Below are 15781 nucleotides of genomic sequence, written 5' to 3'. Positions count from 1 at the left end.
ACACCTGCCAGAGAGCAGGGGCGGGGTCATCTCTGGCAGCAGGTCCAAACGCCAGATACCCTAGAGATGGGGGTCACGGGAAGACCCCAGGGAGTAGAGAGAGGGACACTCGCCCCTCTCATCCCTGATCCGCCCCAAACAAGGTGAGACCACCGCCCTTCCCCACCGGGATCCCTGAGTCCTGCAGAGAGTGGCCTCTCGTCCCTGTCCCCGCAGGGAGGGAGGCGGCGGGTTCTGGCGGAGGGGAGGGCGCCCGCTCCGGCCGCGGCGTTGCGCTGCGGCGCGCACAGGCTCCGCGCTGCCATTCCGGCTGGTGGCGGCCGCTGCAGGAAGGACCGCTTCCTGCGCTCCCCGCCCCTTCCCTCGCCAGTGCTGACGCTGACGTCGGCGCAGGGAGCTGGAGGGACGCTCGGATCTCCGCCGGGAGGCTCCTAGGGGCCGGGGCTCCGAGGTACCTGCCCTCCGGGGCCGGGGCGGGGGCGAGCCGGGCGGGCTGCATGCTGCAGCGGGAGACGCCCGGCTGCCGGGGCAGTTGGGGGCGCCAAGCCAAGGCCGCCTCTACTGCCCTTTGCCGGCTGCGGGTTCCAGGCGGGTCACCTCATCCACAACCCCCACCCCCAGTCGGGTGCGGGAGGAGCATCACCCCCTTCCCTCCCGCAGATCCTCCCTCGGGCCTGGATGTGTGGAGGATGCGCGCGCCCTAGGAGCGCGCGTCAGCCTCTAGGGAGCCGGAGGGAAACCGGAGAGCACCTGCGCCCACACCCAAACCTTCCCAACTGGCGCCGGGCCTCCTTGTTTCCACCCCCACCCCTCCCCAGCCGGTGCTGGCCTACCCTTTGCTCCCTCCTAGGTCCCCTCTGGATTGGGGTTTGCGTCTAGAGCTGACTTGTAGACAAGTTCACCTGCAGCGGTATCTGACGTTTACTTTTGCTGTTCTTCCTATACTAGTCTTTGGCAGGGACAGTTAAGAGCCGATGGGTACCTTTTTTGTAATGACCGGTGCCAGGAGGCCTGTGGTTGGCCCCTGCGGGGTAGGAAGAGTCACTGAGCATGCCACGTTCTTGCAAACCCTGGCACGCGAGGTTTCTTTGGGTGCTGCGCTGCTGACTCCGCCTTTCCTGCCCTAGGGTTGATGCAGCTCCTGTTTCCTCTGAAAGTAATATCCTGTTATGCCAGTCTTTCTCCCAAGCGGCTCCCGTTAACCTTCACACTCTCTTTTGACTTGTAGAATCCCAAAGCCTCTCAACTTCTCTTTGGGGCTTTTAACAGTACTATACCCATAATGTTGGCTGGCAAATGACATTTGGGGTCCTTTGGGTGGGCACTAAGGTTTAGAAGGGAGACTATATTCTCCATTTTTAGATAGCATTGAATATAGCACAAGGAATGGTTTATCCAGCAGCCTCAACGGCTGCTAACTAAACATTCCGTGGACCTGGAAAAGACATCACCAGCTGGTTTGAAAATGGTTATGAATGGAGGAAGACACGTGGGGAATTTGTTGACCATTATGGTCCTTTAAGTGATAACTTACTGCATGTGTGTTTATTTCGACAGTCTTTCAAATTGGCTCTGACATCTCAACCTCTCAGAAGTTAGGGAATAAAGTCAGACATGATTATGAAATTCACACTTCAAAATGTTTCTTACCCTTTTTTTCAATACACACACGTGTCTGTGCATGTTGTGTGAACACACTTGCATGTCCCACATGTGAAGGTCAGAGAATAACTTTGTGGCTTTGGTTGTCTCCTTCCACCTCTGCATAGGTTCTTGGTGTTCAGTTCAGGTTGCCAGCCTTGTACCATAAGTGCCTTGGCCTGCCCTGCCATCTCACTGCCCACTCTGAATTGTTCTGTTTTCTTTTTAAGTCTCAGCTTTTATTTGTATGTAAGTATTTATTTTTAGTAATCATTTCATTCCTTTACATTTCAAATGATATCCCCAGTACCCCTCCACAAACTCCCCATTCCATCTCCCCCCTCACCATTGCCTCTATGAGGGTGCTCCTCCACCCACTCACCCACTCCTGCCTCACTGCTCTAGCATCCCCCTACTCTGGGGCATCAAGCCTCCACAGGACCCCTCCCATTGATCATGCCACCCTCTGCTCCTCTATCTGGAGCCATGGCTCTCTCCATGTGTACTCTTTGGTTGGTGGTTTAGTCCCTGGGAGCTCTGGGTGGTCCAGTTAGTTGTTATTGTCCTTCCTATGGGGGTTGCAATCCCCTTCAGCTCCTTCAGTCCTACCCCTAGCTCTTCCATTGGGGTGCTCAGGCTCAGTCCCATGGTTGGCTGTAAGTATTTGCATCTGTATTGGTCAGGTGCTAGTCGAACCTCTCAGGGAACAGCCCTAAAGGTTCTATCAGCTTTTATTTCAAAAACATCTTTCTAGAGATTACTGTAGGGTCAAAGCAAGGTTATGATCTTTAGTCTCTCAAACACGTTTGGTGTTAGCCCAGTTCATGTGTTTAGATTGCCAGAGAAGTTATTTTATAATGTCATTTCTTATTACTTAGGAAAATGGTTCAGTGTTATTAAAAATGAATCTTAAGAAAGCATAGCAGTTGAACTACAGAGTTCTGCTACTTGTAAGAAGTGGAGAAACCTGAGATTAATGGATCACTGACCCTTGATCCTCCACTGAAAGCTAAAGATACCAGCTGGTAATTGCCTGTGATTTTATAGCCCTTCCTCCATCTGGTAGACCCAAGTATCATGCTGTGGTACCTAGCATCTTTATTTCTGTATCTAAACTTATGAAAAGTGCATTAAATCTTGTTCCCCAGTAGAAAATCTTCAACGTGACCATATTCAATGTATCTGATGATACAAGCACATTGTTTTCTTCAGGTCGAAGCAGCTTTATAATGGAAGGGGGTGACAGCTATGACAAGATCTAGTAGAGTAAACTCGTGTTAAACATGAACTCTGTATTACAGAAACCCACAGGAGAGGGTGGGGAAGCTGATAGGTCATCCGAATCAGGAAACATGTCCCCACTGTATGGGGTGATCCTGGCAGCTGGAAGCCAAAAGATAGGCAGCAACAATAGTACTGGCCGGTGCTCACTGATGTCTCACTATTATCAGGTACAGAGAGGTGTGATCAAAGGAAGAGAATAGGTTGCAGTTTATGAGCCTTATTACCCTGCACGCCTATCCAAAATCTCCCTAATGTAACCTCACACCCCACAACTGGTAGAGGTAAAACCTTCTCTTTCTAACTTGTCTTGGTTCTCAGTCCACTGTGTTACATTCTACAACCACATCTAGTACCAAGGACGAGTACAGAGAACTCACGGGCTTTGAACTTCAGTTCCAGCAGGGTTGGAGCCTGTGAAGAAATCTCTCCCAAAGGCTGACATGCTGAAGGCTTGGTCACCAATGTAGTGTTCAAAGATGAGGCTTAGGGAATGGATTGGATCATGATAGCTCTAACCTTATCCATGGATTAGTCCATCAATGGACTCATAATCTGAAGGCAGTAGTGGGTGGTGGAAGGATCTGATTGGAAGAGGTGATCCAATGGGGGCATACCTTTCAAGATAGCACATGTATCACATCTTGCCTATTTTCTGGCCCCCCATTCTTTCTGCTTCCTGGATACCATGAGGTGAGAAACCCTGCTCCGCCATGCCTTTTATCCTCTAAGTTGACTTTCTTTCTTTAATGAGATATATGTATTAATTCTTTGAGAAGCTCATATTTTGATCATGCGTACTCCCTATCTAACACCTATCTCAACTCCTCCCATATCATTGCATGCACTGATTTTTCTTAATTATGATGGTTACATATATATGCATATACATATATAGATATACTGGATCCATTTAGTGTTGCTTGTATGTATGTATTTAGGGGTAACCACATGATATAGGATAATCAACCAGGGGACTGAGGAAAACTGTCTGTCTTTCTTTCTCTCTCTCTCTCAAGTCATTAATTACCTGTAACTCTTCATCTAGAGACAGATTTCTTGTGAGATATTCCCTCTCCATACTGGCTTGTCACCTGATGATGTCATTCTTCAAGTCTTGTTTAGGCTTCCACCATATTGTTGAAATCTCATGGATGTGGCTTCCCTGTAATAAATCATAAAAGACATAATCTTGCAGGAGAGTTCCTGGTCCTCTGGCTTGTAAAACCTTCCCACCCCATCCCCCACGGTGTTTACTGAACCTTGGGTGAAGTGTGTTGGGTTACATACAGATTTGCCGTTTGGGGCTGAACATCCCACAGCAAGTTGTTCTCAATGTTTGATCAGTTGTGGGTTTCTGTAATGGTATCCATCTGGTGCAAAAAGAAGCTTCCTTGATTAGGTTTGAGAGCTGCGTTTGTCTGTAGAAATAAGGATAAGTATTTAGCATGCAATTAGGAATTGCGCTGGCTTAGAAAAGTGTCGGTAGTGGGTTCTCTAAATTCCAGGACCACAAAGTGGGAGAGAATCTTTCCCAGCTGTTCATTTAATAGATGATTAATATCCAGAATATATAAAGAATTCAAAATAAAGAGTCAAAGAAGCAATCCATTTATAATATTGTATAATATATAATAATACAGAATTCTCAAAAGAAGAACTTTTAAAAGCCTAAGAAAGATATCATAAGAACATACATTTTGGGGAACACATATTAAAACTAATATTCCATCTTACCTCCATTAGAATGGCTAAGATAAAAAAAAAAAAAACATTAACAGTAACTGCCAACGAGGCTGTGGGGAAAGGAAGAGCCTTATTCACTGTTGTTGCAGTCAATTGGTGCAGACACTCAGAAATCAGTGTGAAGAATTCTCAGAGGTCTAAAAATAGATGTACTGTATGGCCCAGATTTCCTACTCCTTGGCACATGCCTAGGGAACTGAGCATCCCACTGAATAGATAGATCTGTGCTCAGATATGCCCATTGCTGCTCTATTCTCAAAGCTAGAAAATGGAAACAACCTAAATCTCCTTCAACTGACAAATTATGAAAACATGGTCCATCTACACAGTTGGATTTTATTGAGCTGTATAGGAAAATGAAATCATGAAGGTTTTAGGTAAGCGGGTGGCACTAGAAAATATACTGAATGAGGTAACTCAGATCAGAAAGAGAAATGCTGCCTGTTCTCACATGTGTGACTCCTAGCTCCCAGTCTTTACTGGTGAGTATATAACTTGGAGTAGCCACGGAAACTAGAAAGTTGGATAGTCTATGAGCTGGGAAGATTAAAGAGGTTCATCAGTGTAAACTCAGAATCGATTTCAGTTGTGTGCTGGATAGTTGCAAAAGCATTGGAGGTATCAGTATGTAATAGACGCTTGATATTTAAAGGCGTTAGAAGTAAGAGCCTTGCAGGTGTCTATTTTAGAATGCAATTAGCCAAAATACATGAAATTAAAAACAGTGATTGAAATTAAAAAAAAAAAGCAACTAAATGCAATAGAGTGTTGTGGAGTGAAAAACAAAGTACATGCATTTCTTGATAGACCACGAACCATACAAATAATACTAATTTTTATGACAGTGTCAATTGAAGAGCTGAAAGGTCCTCAAGTTCTGGATGGTAAGAGTCTCAGGAGGTGCAGTCCAGTAGCATACATGTTAAACATCGATGCCCTTGCTCGCTCTCTTCATTGTTGCTGCCTTCCAATTCTCTGTTCCCAGAATAGGGCATGCTTAACAGTGCTTGAAATGTAGTAGTGCTTTGGACTCTATGTGAGAAGAAATCTAGCATTTTCTGTGGTTTTTCTGGGTGGGGATCTTGAAGCAGAGAGCAATCTGCCAGTCTTGATAAGAGGTGCCCATTTTCCTTCTGGGTAGAAATCCTAATGTAAGTGAGTGAGTGAGTGAGTGAGTGAGTGAGGCCACCCATCATCATTTGAAAGTATTGTTTGTATAGTTGCACTGTAGTGGCCACACACCAACAGCATCTGAGCCAGTGGCTATCTCAGACTATACTTTAGCCTCATGAGCCAACCTCATTTCAATCAAGACTAACATGGACCAGTTAAAAAACAGGAAGTCAGAAGTCCAAAACTGGCTTGAGCTTACCAGTTATTGGCCAAGGGGGACATTGCTTTCTAAGTACTTTTAAAATTTGCTTTATTTCTTTGCTTGCAAAGTGGGAATGGAATGGTCTCTCCTTGATCATGTCCTGCAGATGAAATCATTGTATTAGATGCTCCTCACATGTAAAGTGTTCAGTTGGTGACAGCCTACAACCATAATCTTTTGTCCAGCAGTTGTTGGTTCTGTGCTTGGTGATAGAGAACCAAAGATGAAGTTGAGGCTTCCGACTTTCAAGGGACCAGCAGGGGAAACAAGTAGAACCAGCTCCTGCAGAAGAACAATGAAGTATACAGTGGTATTCCTACCATGGGTCAGTTAAACGGGAGTACAAGGATGGGAAAATCCCTGAAGAAATGGAGTGGAAGGTGTGTGTTGGGTTGAGGGAAATTCCTTGAGGAGCTGGCATTTGAGGAGATTCTAGGACTGTAAGTTGTAAGTTAATCAACTGACCAGAAGGTAGAACTTTCCAGGTGGCGGGGTATATTTTGGGAATCTCTAGCTGTCTTAAATGTCTTTGTGACATGCAGTACAAGTTGGGGACAAGGAGTCTTGTGGTTTTGCCAAGAGGTTCAGAGTTTCACTAGTGCCAAGAGATGGTGATGACTGCGTTTTGAGTCGTAGAACAAGAAGCAGATCAAATGTGCATCTTACAGAAATCGTGTAGAAAATAGTGTAAGAGAATAGAGTGGCCAGAATGGTGCTGCCTTGGAGGTTCTAGACTGAGGCCTGTCTGTGTAGACAGAAAGGGGAAAGATGTGCTGGAGGAGAAATACTGGACGGAATGTGGAGGCAGAAATGAGAGTGATGGCAACTTCTCAAGTTAGGTAGCCTAGTAGAGGTAGTGCTGGCAGCCAGCTTAGAAACTGGGTGGGAATGGAAAGAGGGAAGATTGGGTTTTAGACTTGCTGAATGTGAACAGCTCACAGGACTTCTGTATGAAGTCTCAGAGAGGAAGGATGTAGCTCAGTCATAAAGAGCTCACTTTAGGGGAGGGGGAGGGAGGAATGGGAGATAGAGATAGAGATGATGATATGGACTTCATACGCTGGAGAGGTACTTAACGTTGGAAGTCATTGGCACATAGCTAGTGATTAAAAGTGGAAATACAGGAAATAACCTTGCTAGAGCAAGTAAAGTGTGTCGTAAGACAGCTACAGTGGGGCTTTGCTTACACATAGTGATTGATGTTTGAGATGTGGGCACAGAGGAAGAGAGCCACCAGGAAGATTTAGCAAGGGGAGGGTTTTCCTGAGGAATCCTTCAGAGATTCTCCAAGAAACAGATAGAAGGAAGAGAGTAGTACCTTGTAATAGGAGGGAATTGAATGTGAACAGAGAGCTGAAAGCAAGGGACATGAACTAATTTGAAATAGAAACAATAAATAGATAGCCAAAGGTCAGAGAGAGTGGGAGGCTCACTGTGCCTCTTAGTGAGCAGATAGAGAACCACAGTAGTTAAGGCCCTATGGGTGCTACATGGTTCTAAAGAAGTGCACAGTATGTACAGAGAGCAGACACTGTAACAGAGGTAGGTGCCCAGTGCAAATCCAAGGCCATGGTTCCCTGTATACAGGGACAGGGATAGCCTCTCAGTCCCCTGGGTAGCTTTTTCCCACTTGCTACTCCCTGAGGCCACGATTCTTCTCATGCAATGCTATCGGCCTTGCCCAGAGCAGCATCCCAGTGAACAGATGGGTTGGTGCCAGACTATCCCTCCTTCCTGTTTCCTGCTGTTCTCCTCTGTCCTGCTGACCTGGAAGCTTCGTGCAACTTCCTTGTTGTTATAACTGGGCTAGCCCTATCAAGTGTACACACACTGACCTGCCCTTCCAGTTTCCCACCTGAGCAACCCGTCTGCATTATGAGCTTTGGGCTTCGGCATTATTTAATCTCATGAGTGTATTCACTGAGAAAGTAGAAAGAAACTGGGATAGGTATCATGCATCGGTTCTCAAAATAACATTGACTAGATGGCCCAGTTAGTAGGGATGCCCCCGAAATATTGTTTTCTCTTTCTTTCTTGCTGACTCTCAAGATTTCCATTCCTTGCTCATTAAGGCACCCTAACCTCAAACAAGATTGAGTTGCCACAATTTAACCAAGGAAAGTCCTGGAATATGTGCTGTTTCCAGAGAAAGGAGCTGTGGTGGCTTGTTTACAGGGCCTCTGCACAGCATTGACATTTTATAAACCGCATCCTGGTATGTGTTTACTCCGACTGTCTGTGTCTAATGAAAGAAGCTTACTCTGTGCCTTGGGAAATTTCCTTCAGCCATGGGCCTCGGTTCCCTTATCCATGAAAACAGGAGGCTAGGCTAAATGATCCTACGTCCTCTGTAGCTGTCAGCTGCAAGAGCCTACAGTCAGAGGCACATCCTAACCTCTTTTGGAAGCTTCAAATGATAAACAATGTGCAATATTATATCATTATGGTCCCTGTAGCCACAGTCTTATTCTTTCCAATATGCTGATCACTCTGTTTTCCTCACAGAATGTATCTACATGTATTTTATCTGAAAAGATGTATCTAGTTTGTATTTGTATTTGTGAGTATATATAGAGAGAGATAGTCAGGCTATAGAAAGGGAGTCCCCTTATACTTTTAAGGACACAGATCAAACCTTAGAGCCTCTCATACGCTAAGCAGGTACTTTACCGTGGTACTACATCTCCCAGCCCACTTTGCGGTTTTTAATTTGGAGAGAGTCACACTGTAGCACAGACAGATCTTGAACTACCTATCTTCTTGCCTTGGCCTCCCGAATATCGTTTCACTTTGATGGTCTTATGGTATGATGGTCTTATGGTATTATGGTCTTATGGTATTATGGTCTTATGGTATTTGGTGGTATTATGCCTGGACTCCACCCCTACAGTTACCTGACAACAGCCAGGTATCCTTCTCCCCAGTTACCTGACCATAGCCAGGTAGGCCTGGCCCACTATAAAAGGGGCTGCTTGCCCCCTCCTCCCTTTCTTACTCTTACTCTTGCTCTCTTGCCTCCTGCCCCCTTGTTCCCCATCTCTTCCTATTCCCATCCCCCCATCTCTCCACATGGTCATGGCCAGCCTCTACTTCTCTACTCTCTCCTTCTCTCCACCTTTCTCTGCCTCTACTACTCTCTTAATTCCCCTCCCCATGCCCTAAATAAACTCTATTCTATACTATACCATCGTGTGGCTGATCTCTCAGGGGGAAGGGGTGCCTTGGCATGGGCCTGCCGAGGCATCCCCTTCCCCCACACCTCACCACACCCCCATAGAACATATTCCTATACCTCTTGATCTTTTTGTAATCACAACATTGGTGCCATAGATAAAGGAAGTATAACATAGAATAGAGTTTAAGTTGAGAGCATATTAGAGGCAGAGAAAGGCAGAAAGAAGGAGAGAGTAGAGAAGTAGAGGCCAGCCATGACCACATATAGAGAAGGGGGAAGGGAATGGGGAGAGGGGGAGCAAGAGGGCAAGAGTAAGAGAGAGGGGAGGGGGCAAGCAGCCCCTTCTATAGTGGGCCAGGCTTACCTGGCTATTGCCAGGTAACTGGGGAGGAGCATACTTGGCTGCTGCCAGGTAACTGTAGGGGTGGAGTCCAGACAGAATCCTAACAGTCTTTTAGTAGCTCCAGCTGCTCAATGACTTGTATGGATCTTATGCGAATCAGAAAGTTTAACATCTAGACTGGGCCTTTCAGGAAAAGCTAGGAAAATGGGGTGGATGATCATTTTGTAGGTTAAGTCATTTAAGACTAACATATATGAGTTTATGTTTTTAATGATATATGTGACCAATTAAAATCTCCAATTCTAGGAAGGAAATGGATTAAAGGTGTCATGTGTTTAGCATGGAATATTGGTGGCTTGAGCTCTTTGCTGATTTGCCTAATGCCTTAGACCAAGGCTGTCCAACAAAACTCCTGTGGTAGACATACAGACAGGGTTTGAAGCAGGCTAGTTGTTGTAAAGTGTTCTTAATTTAAAACACTAAAAGAAGCAGATGAAATGAACTTTTATTTTGTTACTCAATATATAAAAATATTTCAGTAGGAAGTATAAAAATATATAACATACATAAAATACAATTAAATATAAATTATCCTTATATTTAAATATGTATGGTATATTCCATTTAACATTTGTTTTATTTATTGTATAAAGTCAAAAGCTATATAAAATAAAACTATAAAATTTAAATACATAGATATATAAGTGGACTAAAAATGATTTGTATAAACATATAAAATATAGATTTATTAGTGATATATTTTTGCTGTGTTTGGTTCTTTTTATTTTGTTTTCTTAAGTCTTTGAAACAACCTATGAGTTTTACACAGACAGCACATCTGAATTCTAACTAGCTATATTTCCAGTGTTTAGTTACCAATGGCTGCTACATTGGACAGTCTTACATAATAAAGTTAGCTTATTGTAGATTATTTCTTCATTAAAAATTTAGACTTGGTTTCCATGTTTTAAAGTAACATGGGAGAGCCTTCCAAGTTTTATATTTGAGTCTCAATTGAAATGCAACTGAAGAATCACATCTGGCTTGGTCATTTAGCGATGTCCCAAGCTGACATTTGAAAGGTGCATTTCTATACAGAAGTTTATTTGGACATATGAGTCTCTTGCTAAGGTGCTCTTCATTTGTCACCTTGACGTTTCACCTTCTCGGGTTAATGTTTTGGACAAAACAGCACCTTAAGTACAGATTAAAATCTGTATGCCATGCTTGAATTAGCATTTGAAAGTCATATAAACTGATAAAGTCAAATGCAGATAAAATTTATAGAGCAAATCCTCTCCCTCTTTGCTTCAGCAATTACTTTCTTCATCAGCAAAGGCCAACTCTTTGCTCTTTGCCTGTTCCTAGTGTCACAGTTGACTGATACACTGTCTTATGTGGTTCACACTTATAGATTTCCGTCATGGTTCTTGTCTGCAAATGTCAGCCCCTTGGTACAGTGGCTATGCTTTCTGTAATAGAGGATTTACCTAAGGTCGGCCATTGAAAGCAGGGCTGCAGCAGGAGAGGGGAGTGAGACCTGTATAGACAGACCCCTTGTGAGCAGTTTGAATTTTCTGGTTAATTTTACCTGTTTTCCAGTGTTCCTTCTTGTGAATCTGACCTTGGACCTCAACTTAGATGAATTATCTCCAATTTTGGAACCCAGTTACCTCATCTCAAAACAAAAGATGTGCTATTTCCTATCTCTAGACTTCTGTGAAAGAGGACCCCCTTATGTTAGCTTGCCTGGTCATTTTATTTTATTTATTTACATTTCAAATGTTATCCCCTTTTCTCAGTTTCCCCTCTGCAAAACCCCCATCCCATTCCCCCTTATCCTGCTTCTATGAGGGTGTTCCCCTACCCACCTACCCACTCCCACCTCACCGCCGTAGCATTCCTCTATGCTGGAGAATCAAACATTCACAGGACCAAGGGTCTCCCCTCCCATTGATGCCAGATAAGACCCCTTCAGCTCCTTTAGTCCTTCCCCTAACTTCTCCATTGGGTTCCCTGTATTCAGTCCAGTGGTTGGCTGTGAGCATCCGCATCTGTATTGGTCAGGATCTGGCAGAGTCTCTCAGGAGACAGCTGTTTCAGGCTCCTGTCAGCAAGCACTTCTGGGCATCTGCAATAGTGTCTGGGTTTGGTGTCTGCATGTGGGATGGATCCCCAGGTGGGGCAGTTTCTGGATGGTCTTTCCTTCAGTCTCTGTTCCACTCTTTGTCCCTGTATTTCCTTTAGACAGGAGCAATTCTGAGTTAAAATTTTAGAGATGGTTGAGTTGCCCCATCCCTCAACCCAGGGGGCCATGTCTAACCTCTGGATATGGTCTATGTAGGTTCTCTCTCCTGTTTGTGGGGTATTTCAGCTAATGCCATCCTGGTTGGGTCCTGGGAGGCTTTTGCTTTCCTGGCATCTGGGACTTTCTGATTGCTACCCCCAGTTCCCTATATCCTATTGCTACACACCTCTTTTCAATTTTCTGACCCTCTGTGCATCTCCTCCATCTCCTCCCACACCTGATTCTTCTCCTCTTTTCCCCTCCCCCTCTTCTCTTTCTCCCAGTTTGCTGCCATCTTCAACTTCCCTTGATTATTTTGTTCACTCTTCTAAGTAGGACTGAAGCATCCACTCTTTGGTCTTCCTTCCTCTTGAGCATCATGTGCTCCCTGAGTTGTATATTGGGTATTCCATCCTCTTTGCCTAATATCCACTAACCAGTGAGTACATATCATGTGCGGTCTTTTATGGCTGAGTTAACTCACTCAGGATGATAATTTCTAGATCCATCCATTTGCCAGCAAATTTCATGCTCATTGTTTTTAATAGTATTCCACAAATGAAATATATGTAAAAAGAAAAAAAATAGTATTCCATTGGGTAAATAATAGTATTATTCCATTGTGTAAATGTTCACATTTCCTGTATCCATTCCTCTATTGAGGGACATCTGGGTTGTTTCCATCTTCTGGCTGTTATAAATATTTGCCTGGTCATTTTTACCAGTGGTGGGTAAAGCCATATATGTGAATAGATTTGGAGAGGCATAAGTTTTTGGTGTCGTCATGGATGTACTAGCTTTTACTGATATCCAGGAACAGTTTAGGAAGCATTAAAATATATTTATTTGGGGAGGTTGGTTTTAATGTTTCGTGGATGTTAATTATGCCCTGTATACTAATGCTTGAGTTAATTTAATATGTGAATAAAATGACTATTTTCCACTATACTAAGACCCTCATTAACATGAAAGACAACTTTAGCAGTGACTTGCATCTATAAAGGTTAATAGAAATTCAGCCATCTCTTAGCTGCTTTGAATAAGGTCAGAAGTCTGTTTTCCTCAAGGAAGATTTTCTGACTCACAAAATTAAGGCATGATCCTGCCTCACATTTACTTGTGAATTTATGAAATGTCAAAACAACATTTCAGGGGATATAAAACCAGAAATAGAAGCTACTGAAATGTTCAAGTAGTTGTAACCTTACAGAAATCTGAAGAGTAGCCCTGTGATTTCAGGGAAAAACACCCACTAAATCTAGTCAAAACCATCTTCATTTGTTTAGCCTGCGCAGAGATGGGAGGTTAAGTCAGCTTCCCACCCTCCATGGCACGCTTCCTCCCCAGCCACGGGAAGACACCATCTGATGAGCCAAGACTTTAAAAACAGAAATGCAATTAATTATGCTTGAAGAAATTGTTTCTTTTTTCACTGTTCTCAGTGAAACTAGTTTAATATTTATACTTAAAACATACTTCTAGTTATAAGAAATTATAAAATTCATTATTGACATACAAGGGTATGATAGATTAATGTCTAGGATAAAGGAATTGAAAGCAATCTACCAAACGAGTCGCAGACACTCAACTTAGTTCAGTTTTACTTTGACACCTTTGCACTCCCAGGCTAGTTAATTTTCTCTGGCTCATGTGTCTTCACTTCAAAACAAAAAGGGTTTCATTCCATAATGTCTGTATTAGGACTGACATTCATTCTGAAGTTACACACCAGAGAAGTAAAGTCAAGTTAGGCTTAATTCAGATCATTTGAAAGCAACTAACTGAAGAAAAGTTAGGTCCAGTTGAATTTTATAAAGTGATTGCTAAATATGTAGGTTTGGACTTATGAAAGAAATGAATTTTAAAAACTACCCAGTTGCTTATGGCTGGTTACACATACCACTATATAATTCTATTGCATAAAATTTCACTTATTTATTTCCCTTCATATACATGCATACCTTTTGCTAGACTATAACCACTAATTCTTAGAGACTTGTCTCAGAAGCAATGTAGCACCCTAGCCCTATTCCCTCTCTTCAGTGTCCCTTTAGCACTGGACACTTGCTCTTGTCTTGCCATGCATTTTCTGTGGCAGGCCACACTGACCGTCCTCTGACCACAGGTCTCCCTTGCAGCTATATGCACATGTGGTACATACTGATATGCCATTTTTATGGAGGCCTCCTTATAAATGAGACCCTTCATTCCATTATGGAATAAAGCCCTTTTTTTTTCTTCAAGCGGGGACATGTGAGCCCGAGAAAATTAAGCAACCTAGATGCACAATGCTGGTCCCTGGGCTTGTAAGTGTTAGAAAAGTGTCAGGTGGTTCTGTATCTCATCAGATGTGAGAAATTGCTGCGAGGCGTACTGTGTACGTTCCTTGAAGAAAGAGAAGTGGTTGCCAGATACTTGGCAAGACAGTGGTGATCATAGCACACATTCACTTTCAGGACTGTTGAAGGGGGAACAGATTTGCATCGCAGATGTGACGCTGTGTTGTCTAGAGATGCTGGAGTTAGAGAGGAGAGGTCTTACCAAGGGATACTTCTACCATGCCACCTTGTTCTTACATGGTGTGTAGTTACGGGAAGAAAGGCAGTGCAGTTCCTCGGGAGACCTAAGCGGGGACATGCATAATAGAACCGAAGAGCTTAAAGTTGCTAACATTTTTATCTAGAATGGGTAAATTTTGAATCCGTTAGAAAACTTAAAATGTTGAACCTGCAGTTCAAGGCATGGCACCATGTGTTCAGTACACAGCTAGGGAATCAGCATCTATATTCACAGCCTCCATCTAACAGAAAAGCTTTCCATTAACTCCATGAGGATGTTCTACGGCTGAAACTGGACGGGGAACTGTAAGCACGAAAGCTTCTGCGGGAAACAGGACACACTTAGAGTATCCCTCGTGAGGAAGCTACTTGCCTTCAAATATTGTCGTGGGTTGATAGCACCAACGTGCTGAATAAGTGATCAGTCTGCCTTTTTCCTTGAGTGTGGGCTCAAGAACTTTAGATGCTTATTGGTTTAATTTATATGTAATCGAAGGGGCCACCAGCTAACGTCACTGCTGTGAAGACTCATAGGAAAATGTGCAGGTTGGAACAAGTGAGGGCAGTCGGCTTGTAATGAAGATGCCCTTTTTCATAGCGTGTTGTCAAGAAGAATCCAGTATCCTGGTTCAAGGCGGCAAGGCTATGCTGACTCCTTCAGTGTGTAGCATTCTGTGAGCCTCAGACTATTGTGGAGAAAAAAAAAAAACAAAAAAACAAGACTTTTGTTTATACCTATACTGTATGATTATTTAAAGCAATTTTAAAAAGACAAGTGGGGTAGTTAGTATCTTTTTCTCATGTGTATTTGAGGAATCAAATTGAGAGCTCACTACAGAAAGCGAATATAAAGAAGGAAAATGGGTGTAATGTTTGCACAGAACCCTAATACAGAATATAAAGTGCTCCTCTTCTCTGTTCCGGGTCCTTCCCACGGGGCATGATATCCTCTGGCCTCAGGCAGTAGCTAGGAGGAACTAGGCTTTTAATGCCTAACCTTGGGCAGTGAGGCAAACGTACTGCCTCACTGTAAAGGTGCAGCTCAGAAAATCCAAGGGGGTTAGATTGGTTGTCTTAGTATCATCCACGTGGCAGGTGCTAACTTCTGAGCAGAAAGGCATTCTTCACTTCTGCCTGTCTTAGAGCAAGAATCCACTGCCCAGGAAATCATTACTACCTTTCTAGGATTGTTTTACTGAAGTTAAAAAGTTATACTTCATTATTAACTCTTAGAGCCTTTGAATAAGATCTACCTTCCTCCTCTTCCTCCTCCACGACCTCCTCCTCCTCCTCTTCCTCCTCCACGACCTCCTCCTCCTCCTCCTCCTCCTCCTCCTCCTCCTCTTCTCCTATCTCACCACCACCTCCACCTCCT

At 43.7% G+C, this 15781-nt stretch overlaps 1 protein-coding gene across 5 annotated transcripts in view; it reads left to right on the top strand.

Moving 5' to 3' along the window:
• Ica1 (islet cell autoantigen 1) overlaps positions 1 to 15781 on the top strand; it is a 144344-nt gene continuing 128563 nt past the window's right edge. For 2 of the 5 annotated variants that reach the window (XM_031381170.1, XM_031381175.1), the window contains exon 1: positions 2 to 143. The gene's annotated coding sequence lies outside the window, so the exon portion shown is untranslated. Of the gene's footprint in view, positions 452 to 15781 lie in introns of all 5 variants that reach the window. The other 3 variants (XM_031381173.1, XM_031381174.1, XM_031381171.1) reach the window with 3 other exon arrangements.

The sequence above is a fragment of the Mastomys coucha genome, unplaced genomic scaffold, assembly GCF_008632895.1.
Source record: "Mastomys coucha isolate ucsf_1 unplaced genomic scaffold, UCSF_Mcou_1 pScaffold20, whole genome shotgun sequence".
Taxonomy (NCBI): Eukaryota; Metazoa; Chordata; class Mammalia; order Rodentia; family Muridae; genus Mastomys; species Mastomys coucha.
The sequence above is the reverse complement of the archived record's forward strand: the minus strand, read 5'-3'. Positions and strand labels throughout refer to the sequence as shown.